The sequence below is a fragment of the Charadrius vociferus genome, unplaced genomic scaffold (assembly GCF_000708025.1).
Source record: "Charadrius vociferus isolate BGI_N301 unplaced genomic scaffold, ASM70802v2 scaffold1611, whole genome shotgun sequence".
Lineage (NCBI taxonomy): Eukaryota > Metazoa > Chordata > Aves > Charadriiformes > Charadriidae > Charadrius > Charadrius vociferus.
Window position 1 is genome coordinate 89,866 of NW_009646968.1, and position 6,793 is coordinate 96,658.

A 6,793-nucleotide genomic window follows, 5' to 3' on the forward strand; every position below is an offset into this window, starting at 1 on the left:
GCGCTGCAGCCCCCTCTGGCGGGTCACCCTCGCCCCTCTGGCTCCAGGGCCCCGCTGCGGGGGCGAGCCCAGGCAGCGCTTGTCCTGGGGGAGCACCGCCAGCCCCCCGGCCTGCAGCTCATCCTGGTGCCCCCACTGATCCACCCCATGAGCTCCTTTGCCCATGGCCGCAGGGACACAGCCGGTGGCTGGGGACAAACGCACCAAAGGCCCCGTTGAGGGGAGCGTGGCCCGTTTCGGGAGGCCCCTTGCATGGGCAGCCCAAGGACAGCAAGCACAGGGGGGATGGTGCACGCTGGGGAAGGCGCAGGGGCTCGGGGAGCCCTTAACAGGGCCTTTGGCAGCAGACGGGGAGAAACGCCAGGACAACCCCTGCCTGACTGACACGGCACTGAACCGAACAGTGCTGCCGTCCCTGCCAGCGCGGAGAAATCGGGGCTGTGGGGAGGTACGGGGACCTGGGGCAGGAGATTGGAACATGAGGTGTAATAAATGCAACTCATGCAGCCGGAGGAACGTGACTGAAAAACGAGTGGCGCTGCGTGAGGGAGCAGTGCCACAGCGCAGGGCCTGCTGCGGCCGCTCCACGGCTACGGGGTCAGGGCCGAGCTCGGGGAGGGGGCTGCTGTGGGCACCCTGACACCCCCTCCTGGGTGCGGGGGATCCCCCTTCCCGGGGAGGCGGGGAACTGCCCCGTCCTGCACTCCCGGCTGCTCACAGGTCCCCTGAAGGTGACAGCTTTCCGCCCCCTCCCACTCCGGGCTGGCCGGATTCAGGCGCTGGGGAGGATCCTGCCCACTCCCGATTGCCAAACTGTTAGTGAGATAATGACATTAGGAAAAGAGTTGAGGAGGGTTTTGGGTGGGGACAGGTGATTCTTGGGGTAAATATGCATTGCTCGCGAGGGAGGAGGCGGCAGGGGCCATGCGGTTGCAGCCTGCGAATGTTTGAAGGTAATCCCCCCACCGGGGTGGGGTTTGCCAAGGTGTAGTGAGGAGAAAAGGAACTCACTCGGTGCATGTGGAGGGCACATTTAAGGAGATTATCGGGGCGTGGGACCCTCAAACCCTCCCTGGTGTTTGACTGTGGAGCAGATCACCCAGCCTGCCGGCTGTACGCAGCGGGGAGAGCTGCCCCCCAGGGGACTGACCACCACCCCACGGCGGGGAACTGACACCTTCTCCCCGTGCCCCTTCATCCTTGTTATCACCCCAAATGAGCGAGTCGGCCCTTCTTGGCCTTGCGTGAGAACTGCTCCCAGATTGCAAATAATCCCTGGCTGCCCTCCCCTCCCCTTCTCCCACACAAGGAGGAAGGTGGGTGCGTCCCCTGAGTCTTGGGGACAAGGAGGGAGAAGATGCGCAACACATTCTGGGAAGAAGAGTCCCCACCTGCTGTCCTGGGGACGGCTCTCCCCCAGGGAAGAACCACCAGGGACACCTCACTCCTCCTGCCACCACACGGCCTTACGGGCCCCCGCCGGGGTTGTGTGGACAGCAGCCCGTCGGTGGGGCGCACGCCTGGGCCCAGTGCGCTCGCGTGAACCCTCTGCTCTCGGCGAAGCAGGGGCGAAACCAGCACGAAACCCCACGCGCAGGTATGGGGGATTCACCAGATGGAGCTGTTTCACATCAGCTCACAAATTATTTCAGCCCACACGTGGATTCCAAGCGTGGCCTCTGGTGCCCCTCCTTACCTCTCCTATCACGGCCCGCATTTTCTGGCCCCCCTGCCCCACAGCGAGGAAGGTGGGAGCCCAAGAGCAGGGCACACAGGTGGTGCCAAGGCTTCGCCTGTGCGTAAAAGCGTGGCAGACACAGGCAGCGCGCCCCAGCGTGTGGCCGCGGAGGGCGCCCGGCAGATGGTTGCCCCTGACGCAGACAACAGGTAAGCGGCCGCCAGTGCAGAAAGCCCGGGGCAGCCTTCTGCTGTGCCTGCTGCGCGGCCGCATTGTTGCTATTTCAATCAGCCCAGAAATTTAACAGCCTTTAAAGTCTTTTAGTTTCTTCAAAGATTAAACACAGTGCTGCGAACACGCCTGTGCTGGCTCCCAGTTGGAGTCAGATCCCTTTGAAGCTGGGCGAGTGCCTCTCGCCCCGAGGGCTGCAGGACGGAGCTGGACAGGGTCTATCAGCACATTGTCAGCGCGAACTCCCGGTGTGGCCGTGTCCCGGCAGCTGCCGGAATGCCCAGTAACGCGTGCTTACTTTTGAAGGCAGGCTGGACCCTGATCCTCCGGCTTCGGCTCACCCAGCAGCAGATCGTGCTCTTGTTTGAATACAACTACTGTGGCAGAGGAGTCCGTCCCACCGCTTCCTGGGAAGAAGAGATGAGAAAATTTGCCCTTTTACAGTAATTACGTGTAATAACATCTTGCACGTCCCCTTTCATCCTGCAGCGCTGCTGATGCCTTATCCAGATGAGACGCCCAGAAAACGCAGCTACCACCGGAACAGAGCAAGACGACTTGTTTACAAGACCTATCAGTGCTCCTCGGCGGTGGAGGGCAGGAGGAAGGGGAGGCCGCCGTCTCTGGGCCCAGCGCAGGCGGTTCAGAGCGATGGCCTGCATTGTTCTAAATCAGGACAACAAGGCACTTCCGCAGCCCCTTTCCTATGGGAATCCCCACAGGTTGTTGTCTTACCCCTGCAACGAGGGGAAGTGTGGCACCAGGGGGACGAAACGACTCATCCGTTGGACGCCAGCGTTAAAGGGGATGAGGGAAGCTGGGGCTGATGGAGCTTTTCAGCCCCAATTCGAAGACGCCAGGCCATAGAGCAAGTCCACAGTCCACCCTGACGCCTTCCTGGAGCAGTGTCTGGCAGCTCCACACGCTCAGCACGGCACTGAGTGAGAGGAAGGCGAGGTACCTGCCTCCCGCCTGCCTCCTGCTCTGCCCGGGCTCTCCCGTGCCTGCAAACCCGCCTGCTTTGAACCTTTGGCGTCCAACCTGGCTGCATCCCATCGCGCTCTTGGACTGCCAAATTCCTGTTACAACTTTGGCTCAAATGTGCAAATGACTGAAGTGCGCATCAAAATCTCCTTCCCTCCCAGCCCAGCAATGATCTATCACTACTTACAGTCTCTTCTTCTTCCTCTCTCCACCTCCAGCTCTTTTCCCAGCCAGGGACCCCTGCCTTCATCCTTCCCTTCTGTGGCAGCTGCAGCAAAGTACGAGGTCCCTCCCACGAACGGGGAAACAGAGGCAGCTGCTGCACTGCAGTGTAGCAACAAAAGCAAGAGAGGACATTGCTGGAAAAACAATTGCGGCTGTAAGCGAGACCCAATAATAGAATTTCCTTTCTCTTAAAGAAACCAGCTCAGAACCTGCTGATTTGAGGGCTGGGGAGACACTGGGCAGACATGACTTGTCCTGTGAGGAGGCCTCTCTTCCTACCAACTGCAGAGGGAGCCTGGATAACCAGCACACATTTAGGCTACCCCCAGATTGAGCTACCGTCCCTTCCCTTCCCCTCCCCAGTGAATCCCACCAGGAGATAAACCCCACTTGACATTCCCGATCCACTGAGTCACCCGGGGCTGTGCCCAGCCACCCTGTCAGGACAGGCACCCGAGCCCCAGCCTCACAAGCACGGGCCGTGCCTCAGGTAACCAGCTTCTGAACACCCGAAGGTGGACAGACAGACTCACAGTCTTACACGGTGTGCTGGCATGGTGGTGAGAACTACGGTCGCATATATTTAGCCAGCAAGTTCTGGCAGCAAATACAGACGCCGGTGTTTAAAGAGAGGGGTCAATGGGACAAAAGGGTGTCAGTGCTTTTTCCAGTGTAGATTATTTGGCGTTGGGTACCAGTAAAAGTCACAGTCATAAAAGGCGTCTTTTGTGTATCTACTATGGGAGTGTTTGCTGGTATTGCCAGATCGTATATCAGTAAATTTTAAGGCTAGACAAGGCTATTGGCGAGGAGGGAGAGGCAGCACCACAGCTGCCGGGGGTGCAGTGGAGGAGTGGGCTTTGCATGATGGGGATTAGCGCTGTCACCTCTGTGAAACACTAAAACCGTCTCGAAGCAAAGGTCCTGTCGCCTGTGCTGGGCCCGGGGTCGCATGTTGCTGCCCAAAAGCAGCTCTGTGAGCCTGCTGGGACACAGTGCCCTCTGGGAGCGCGGAGCCAGACTCAAAGGCAGCCCATCCCGGCGCAGCCCCGCAGGCTTTCCCACCGCCCCCAGCCCGCCGCGTGCTCGGAAACGTGACTGCCACCCTTTCCCACAGCCGCTGCCGGGCCTCCAGTCCTACTCACTGTCACAGGACATGCTGGGCTGCCCACGGGGCGGCTCTGGTCCAGGCTGTAGGGCTGCCCCTGCAGGACATCCGGATCCCACTGTCCACGGTGGACCCCCGAGGCAGAGGAGCATCTGTGCTACGTTCCACCTGAAAAACATGTTGTGTGGGCCGGGGGAGGCTTGCGTGGCAAGGGCAGACTGTCCTTTCACAGGAGGAGGTATGGGAACTGGTTTGCACAGCGTGAGCGTAACTAATGCCTCTGGAGCGGAGGGACTTTGTCCCTCCCGTCATCTGTCAGCCCATGGGGCCTCCAAACCCCCCGTGCTCTCTGCCAGGGGTGCAGGGTGGGCATTCACCCCTGCTCTGGCCACAGCTACCAGCTTCTCCTGTGGACAGAAGAGCCGCCGGTGGCCCTGGGTGCGTCCCAGGACAGGGACAGGATCGCTCACCCTTTTATTGCCTCTGCCTCTGGGATGGCCTCGGGAGTGGGAAGAGGGACATGCAGGGACACAGAGGGGAGGGAAGAGCCCAGCCGTGCCGTGGCATCCTCCCTGGGGTGGACAAGCAAATGCACTTCATTCCTCCAGAGCAAGGTGACCGGCTGAACACCTTGGCCTCTGCTGCTAGCCTGGGAGGGGATTTCTCGAGCCACATGAAAGGGAGGAGAGGAGAACACCAGGCATTTCTCCCCTCCTGACGACTGGTGCTCGAGGGGAAGCAGGCAAAGCGAGGGCAGTCCTTCCACCTCCCTTCGCAGCAGGGCGGTACGGGCACTGGGTGAGACTGGATGAGGGGAGCGAGTCCTGTCCCCGGGCCTGCACCAAAGATGAGGGCTTCTCCAGTGCTCCGGACGTTGCCTCACCTGCTGATTGCGAGGGGACGTCCCCCGGTACCAGCGCCTTGGCATTTAGTAATTTCCCTTCACCCGGGCTCTGTGTCTTTCAGGTCTCTGCCCCTGTCGGCTCACCCGGCTGGCAAGCAGTTTCTATTGCTGATGTCCCCCCGCTTGAGGCTCCCCATCAGAGCACCCACTTGCACCCCAGCCTCGGATGGAGAGGAAAGGGTTTTCTGCTCAGCTTCACTTCTGATCCCCACACAGTAAACCCCCTCTCTCCCTGCTCTGCCGTCTCAGCGTGGCTGGGGCACCGCACAAAACATTACGTGGCTGTGGGCAAGTCCAGAGGGCTCGCCACCTCCTAGGGCCAGTTACGTCTCTCCTGTAGGGTTGTGGAGGGCTTCGCTGAAGCCGAAGGTGCTTCTCATGGAGGGTTTCCCAGTGGTGGGAGCAACAGGCAGATCACCAGGCTGGGGACAGATCTGAAAGCATGAGGCAGTGGTAGTCGGGCTCTGAAATCGGCAGGCAGGCCCCGCAGTCGATGTCTGCATCCGTCCGCTCCCGCTGCATTCAAGCTTCCCAAGTAACAGCTCCGATCACTGTAATTCCAAAAGATTGCAAGGGGAGGAAACATCTCTTATTTTTCTTCTATTTTTATGAGCATATGATAGCACTTTGATACAAAATTATGTGTTTTGCTGTATCCCTCGGTATTTACGGCTGGGCTGCAAGCCACCCGAGGTCAGTGGAAAGACTGCCACTAACCTCAGCGGCCGCTGGCCCAGACCCATCACCGGGCACTTTCTTCTTTGGTTTGCGTCTGTTTTGCACGCAGCAAATATGGAGGAAAAAAAAAAACAAACCACCCCCCTCACATGTCAAACCAGATGAAAATCCATCTGCGAAGCCACAGAAAATAACAGGGGATGATACTGCATTTGAAAATTTTGTAGGTTTAAAATCTACAGCGTCATTTAGACTCCTATTCTTCTGCAGCTCTTGAAATTTCCACCCACTTTGGCTGTTTGTAAGAACAGCTAATATCTCCGGGCAATCGGGCTGGGATTATTATAATTGTTGTTCATGTGTGTGGAGTGACTGACGCAGATGTTTTTACAATGGATGCTTTATAAAATGACAAAATACTTCCCAACTAAGTAGGCAGCGTCTTTTGCACGAAGGACGGCTTCCAAAATACCCACCATCAATCCTCCCCTTTCTGCCCTCTGTCTGTGTATCCCCTGCTCCTCCCGAGAGGCGTCGGCGAGCCGTGAAAACACCGTTTCTCACACACGAGGCTACAATAGATTTTGAAAATCCAAAACAAGGCCCCGCACAGGGCTCTGAACTGATGAACCCCAGTGCCACCCTGCCAGGAAGAGCTGCTTGGCAGAGAGCACGCTCCCCGCTTATTTATCTTGTGCACTTCCGTGCCATAGCGACGACGACCACGGGCGGCACGGAGCTCTTCCCCCCTCTTGCCCATCTTGCCCGCTGCACCCAGCCCAGGCGAGGGGAAGGCCGGTGCAGGGCGGCACGGCCTGTCCCCCTCCTTGCGCCCCTGCCCGGCACCAACCAGCCCGCGGCAGGGACACGCTCCAAGGCCCAGGGGCTGTGCTCAGCAAAACCCCAGGTGGAGCGCCATTTTGCCTGCAGAGTTCTGGCCAGCGCAGCTAGAGGAGGGCTGAGGGAAACGACCAGGGCTGCACCA